This window comes from Pseudophryne corroboree, chromosome 5 (genome assembly GCF_028390025.1).
Source record: "Pseudophryne corroboree isolate aPseCor3 chromosome 5, aPseCor3.hap2, whole genome shotgun sequence".
NCBI classification, from domain to species: Eukaryota; Metazoa; Chordata; class Amphibia; order Anura; family Myobatrachidae; genus Pseudophryne; species Pseudophryne corroboree.
Genome location: NC_086448.1, coordinates 648761176 through 648767599, shown reverse-complemented (window position 1 = coordinate 648767599; position 6424 = coordinate 648761176). Strand labels below are relative to the sequence as shown.

General features: G+C 46.3%; 1 long non-coding RNA gene across 3 annotated transcripts in view; it reads right to left on the bottom strand.

Moving 5' to 3' along the window:
* Window positions 1-4113: 4113 nt before the first annotated feature.
* LOC134928196 (uncharacterized) overlaps window positions 4114-6424 on the bottom strand; it is a 100491-nt gene continuing 98180 nt past the window's right edge. For all 3 annotated transcript variants that reach the window (XR_010177850.1, XR_010177851.1, XR_010177852.1), the window contains one exon: window positions 4114-4621. This is a non-coding gene — a long non-coding RNA (uncharacterized LOC134928196). The remainder of the gene's footprint in view (window positions 4622-6424) is intronic.

Here is a 6424-nt window from a genome sequence, read left to right as displayed (position 1 = left end):
TGGCAAAAATGTAGTGCTCTGATTTCAACAGATTGACCACCCGTGAATCCTGGTTAAGCGAATGAAGGGCTCCATCCACAAGTCCCACATGCCTAGCGGAATCGCTCCGTTTTAGCTCCTCCTTCAATCTTTCCAGCTGCTTCTGTAAAAGCCTGATGAGGGGAATGACCTGACTCAGGCTGGCTGTGTCTGAACTGACTTCACGTGCGGCAAGGTCAAAGGGATGGAGAACCTTGCACAACGTTGAAATCATTCTCCACTGCGCTTGAGTCAGGTGCATTCCCCCTCCTTTGCCTATATCATAGACAGATGTATAGGTTTGAATGGCCTTTTGCTGCTCCTCCATCCTCTAAAGCATATAGAGGGTTGAATTCCACCTCGTTACCACCTCTTGCTTCAGCTGATGGCGGGGCATGTTCAGGAGTGTTTGCTGGTGCTCCAGTCTTCGGCATGCAGTGGCTGAATGCTGAAAGTGGCCCGCAATTCTTCGGGCAACTGACAGCATCTCTTGCACACCCCTGTCGTTTTTAAAAAAAATTCTGCACCACCAAATTCATTGTATGTGCAAAACATGGGACGAGCTGGAATTTGCCCACATGTAATGCATGCACAATATTGGTGGCGTTGTCCGATGTCACAAATCCCCAGGAGAGTCCAATTGGGGTAAGCCAATCTGCGATGATGTTCCTCAGTTTCCGTAAGAGGTTGTCAGCTGTGTGCCTCTTATGGAAAGCGGTGATACAAAGCATAGCCTGCCTTGGAACGAGTTGGCGTTTGCGAGATGCTGCTACTGGTGCCGCCGCTACTGTTGTTGCTGTGGGAGGCAATACATCTACCCAATGGGCTGTCACAGTCATATAGTCCTTAGTCTGCCCTGCTCCACTTGTCCACATGTCCGTGGTTAAGTGGACAGTGGGTACAACTGCATTTTTTAGGAACTGGTGACTCTTTTTCTGATTTCTGTGTACATTCTCGGTATTGCCTGCCTAGAGAAGTGGAACCTAGATGGTATTTGGTAACGGGGACACACTACCTCAAGCAGTTCTCTAAGTCCCTGTGAACTAACGGCGGATACCGGATGCACGTCTAACACCAACATAGTTGTCAAGGCCTGAGTTATCCGCTTTGCAACAGGATGACTACTGTGATATTTCATCTTCCTCGCAAAGGACTGTTGGACAGTCAATTGCTTACTGGAAGAAGTACAAGTGGTCTTCCAACTTCCCCTCTGGGATGACGATCGACTCCCAGCAGCAACAACAGCAGCGCCAGCAGCAGTAGGCGTTACACTCAAGGATCCATCGGAGGAATCCCAGTTAGGAGAGGACTCGTCATACTATCCAGTGACATGGCCTGCAGGACTATTGGCGTTCCTGTCTAAGGAGGAAATTGACACTGAAGGAGTTGGTGGGGTGGCTTGCAGGAGCTTGGGTACAAGAGGAAGAAGGGATTTAGTTGTCAGTGGACTGCTTCCACTGTCACCCAAAGTTTTTGAACTTGTCAATGACTTCTGATGAATGCGCTCTAGGTGACGTATAAGGGAGGATGTTCCTAGGTGATTAACGTCCTTACCCCTACTTATTACAGCTTGACAAAGGCAACACACGGCTTGACACCAGTTGTCCGCATTTCTGTTGAAATAATTCCACACCGAAGAGGTGATTTTTATTTTTATTTTGACCAGGCATGTCATTCATCCCACGGACAACAGGTGTCTCCCCGGGTGCCTGACTTAAACAAACCACCTCACCATCAGAATCCTCCTTGTCAATTTCCTCCTCAGCGCCAGCAACACCCATATCCTCATCCTGGTGTATTTCAACAGTGACATCTTCAATTTAACTATCAGGAACTGGACTGTGGGTGCCCCTTCCAGCACTTGCAGGGGGCGTGCAAATGGTGGAAGGAGCCACCTCTTCCCGTCCAGTGTTGGGAAGGTCAGGCATCGCAACCGACACAATTGGACTCTCCTTGGGGATTTGTGATTGCTGTGCTTTTGCCAGCTTAACTCTTTTCATTTTTCTAGCGGGAGGATGAGTGCTTCCATCCTCATGTGAAGCTGTACCACTAGCCATGAACATAGGCCAGGGCCTCAGCTGTTCCTTGCCACTCCGTGTCGTAAATGGCAATTTGGCAAGTTTACGCTTCTCCTCAGACACTTTTAATTTAGATTTTTGGGTCATTTTACTGAACTTTTGTTTTTTGGATTTTACATGCTCTCTACTATGACATTGGGCATCGGCCTTGTCAGACGACGTTGATGGCATTTCATCATCTCTGCCATGACTAGTGGCAGCAGCTTCAGCACTAGGTGGATGTGAATCTTGATCTTTCCCTATTTTACCCTCCAAATTTTTGTTCTCCATTTTTTAATGTGTGGAATTATATGCCAGTAATATATCTGAAATTAGATGGCAGTAATGTCTGAAATCAGATACCACTAGATAGATACCAGATACCACTGTGACTGGAATGATGATGACCTATGCACAGTGACAGGACACTACCACAGCACCCTACAGCAGCAAGATGCAGCACAAGACACTGGACTTTTAGTCACCACAATGCAGCACAAGACAATGAGTAGTGATACTGAGCACTGATGAGGATACTAGAACTGACACTGGGCAGCGAGATCAGCACTGGACTATTGTACTGTAGTATTATATACTGGTCACCACAATGCAGCACTGATACTGAGCACAGATATTGAGCACTGTTGAGGAGGATACTAGAACTGACACGGAGCAGCAAGATACAGCAATGGACTATTGTACTGCAGTATTATATACTGGTCACCACAATGCAGCATTGATACTGAGCACAGATATTGAGCACTGTTGAGGAGGATACTAGAACTGACACGGAGCAGCAAGATACAGCAATGGACTATTGTACTGCAGTATTATATACTGGTCACCACAATGCAGCATTGATACTGAGCACAGATATTGAGCACTGTTGAGGAGGATACTAGAACTGACACGGAGCAGCAAGATACAGCAATGGACTATTGTACTGCAGTATTATATACTGGTCACCACAATGCAGCATTGATACTGAGCACAGATATTGAGCACTGTTGAGGAGGATACTAGAACTGACACAGAGCAGCAAGATACAGCAATGGACTATTGTACTGCAGTATTATATACTGGTCACCACAATGCAGCACTGGTACTGAGCACAGATATTGAGCTGATATTAGCTGATAATGGGCTTTACAGGCAGAGAACGTAGCCACGTCCTCTACGCTCAATCGCTTATCTGGAGTCCAAATCTCGCGAGAATCCGACAGCGGGATAATGAAGTTTTCCCCCGTTCGGGTTTTGCGAGTAAGGCGGGAAGAACCGAGGCTGCCTCGGACCCATGTAAACCACGTGAAGTCCGGGGGGGTTCGGTTCTTGGTGAACCGAACCCGCTCATCTGTAGTAACAATGCTCTGTAGCGCTCTGAAAGAATAGTACATTTAGCACTGTTGCTAATACCACTTTTCCAGTTAAGTCTCGGGTGCAAACTGGGTCAGACCAGGGACAGCCCCATTTTCACAGTGGCGCTGATCTGGGTTATTGTCAGATCAGTGACACTCCTACTGCACACGGGCGCCGGTGCTTGGAGACAACATCTCCTTATGGCGGGAGAGCAGCTCTCTCCATCCTGTAAGCAGTCCTGGGTCGGACAACCCGGGTTACCCATTTACACTGCAGCTCACCCAGGACCTTCCTGGGTAAAACCCTGCTTGGTACTCGGGAAGGATTTTCGGGGAGACTGGACCTGGGTTGTCCCTTTTCCACCAACCTAAATCCCAGGTTGCTGCGCAATAACCAGGGATTTTCAGGTCAGTGGAAAAGAGGAGAGAGATCCAGTGGGATATCAATGATTATACTGTCTCTGATATAATTTGTTTCTGTCTTGATAATCCCCTATTTGCCCCTTTCTTCTTAATGCAAATACTTTCAATATAATTAACGGTGCAATAAACAACTCTGGGGAGATGAATGAACATGTAACTACAAAATCTCCTTTTTCTTGTTAACACACCATCATCCATCATCTGGTAACATTCTTATTGAAGCAGAAAAAAACAACTCAAAAAGGCACTCGGTAGACTGATTTATGTATGAGAAAAGAAGTTCTTTGTGGTACAATTTATTAATATAAACATAACACAATATTAAATTAATCAACTGTTAAAATAAATGCACTGTTGCTCTACAAGCTGTAGAACAGATCAGTCCTCTTTATACAGCTGATAAGCAAAAGCATTCTTGTAATTATTTGTGTTATTTCATGTCTGTATTGCAAATTTTTCTTGTTATTAGCAATTCAAATATCTGAATTACTATGACACCCAAATGGTTCCATGGGTTCCATGTTTTTATGATGACATCTGTGACAACTTTTCTCGTTTTGCATTATAATTTTACATGTGCTCAGTAAAAATAAAAACATTCTTGTAATTAGTAGATCTCAATCCAGATCACAGTAGTCCCCTGCTGATTACGCATGCACAGGTTGATGGGTGCACAATAGTGCTCCTGGGTCATGTACCTGAAAGTCCTCTTATCGGAAGAGCTGTCTCTGCAGGTAAGTGTACCTGTACACCAGCGATCACAGATGCCTGTATGCAGGAAAGAGAGGACAGGATGTATCACAGTTTTCATGTGAAAAACGAAAAACATCAGGTCTTAGAGTTGGACTATAGCTAAGCAGACTGGACACGACAGTAGTGACACAGGCGCAATGTTTTTGTACGTGTGAGCTCACAGCTGTCGGCAGTTACACTCCCTGAAAATGCCCATAACATGCCTACAGCTTTGCAACCACTCCCACGTTAACACCTCCAAACAGTCACTTCCTATCAATCACTTTCCCCATGAAATCCTAATTTCTAGCAGGATCACAGCGGCACCTGGTTGCGTGCCCAGTGCGATCGCAGAACATACGCAGTCTGCCGATAATCGCTCACTTGCGTGGACATCGACCACAGCGAACAAAAATGAATTAGGCCCTAGAGCTATAGGACCAAGGGGGTCATTCCGACCCGTTCGCACGCTGCGGTTCATCGCTGCGGTGCAAACGGGTTGTAAATGCGCATGTCCGGTGCCCACAATGCGCAAGCGCAGCGGAAGAAAAAAGAAAGTGATCGCTAGCGCGATCGCAAGAAGAGTGACAGCGGGGAGGCGTTCTGGGGCGGATACTCACCGTTTTCCGGGTATGGAGATCCGAACACAGGCGTGTCCAAGCGTTTGGGGGGCGGTTGTCTGACGTCAATTCTGGGACCTTCATCGCTGGATCCATCGCACAGGGTAAGTAACTGCATGGCTAGTCTTGTTCTGCACAAAACTTTTTTAGCATAGCATGGCTGCACAAGCGTTCGCAGCCCTGCTATGCTAAATTACACTACCCCATAGGCGGCGTCTAGTTGATCGCTCAAGCAGCAAAAAGTTGCTACGTGCGATCAACTCGGAATGACCCCCCCAAATTCAATTATCTGTGAAGTAGGTTGCATACTCTGGTAAAAGTCACAACCACGACTTTTTGCTATTCAGTTAGAAACTTTCACTAAGTTAACATGGGGCTCATGGCTTTAGTTTACACCTGAAGACTAGGTGAAAAAAAGTAGGGAATAGTCCTTATTTGAAAGTAAAATGATGGGACAGAGCATTACCCATGGGACATCCCTCCAAACAATTATAATGGACCCAAACTCGGACCTCAAGGCAACCTAACGGTTATGGTTTTAAGTACTGTATATCCATGCTTAGCCCCAGATGACTTAGGGCCTTATTCAGCACGCATAACTAATGTGATGCAATCGTATTTTCAGGCCAGTGCGCATGCGCAGGGACAGTTCTGTGCATGCGCGGCCTGGGAGATGCAGTTGCATTGCAGTGATGCAAACGCCTCTGCCTGATTGACATTCAGAGGCGTTCGAGGGGCATTCGCAGAGTGGTCGGGGGTGGCGACGTGGCATTGCGAGGGCATGGTGATGAAAAACAGGCAGGTCCGGGCTGTTTTCGGGGTGGCTGCGTGACATTACATGCAGCAGCTGCGAGAAAAAACATGGCGGTAGTGCGTCTGCCTTTGCAGCCAGGCTGCGCATGCAGGGGTTGACCCTAGTTGCTGCGATCATGACCTAATTGCGATGCAGTGCTGGGCATCACTTAGCATGCTGGGCAACCATCTCCTGTGTGGGGCTCCCCCCAGCATGCGTGTGCTAGCAGTTGCTCTTGCTAAAAGTTACTCAAATTACTCAAAATTTTTAGAAGTTTAAAATAATCAACACTGTATAAGGGGATACAGTGTTGATTATTTTAAACTTCTAAAAATTTTTAAACTGTAACAATCATAATTTATCTGTAATGAAAATAAGAATTTACTTACCGATAATTCTATTTCTCGTAGTCCGTAGTGGATGCTG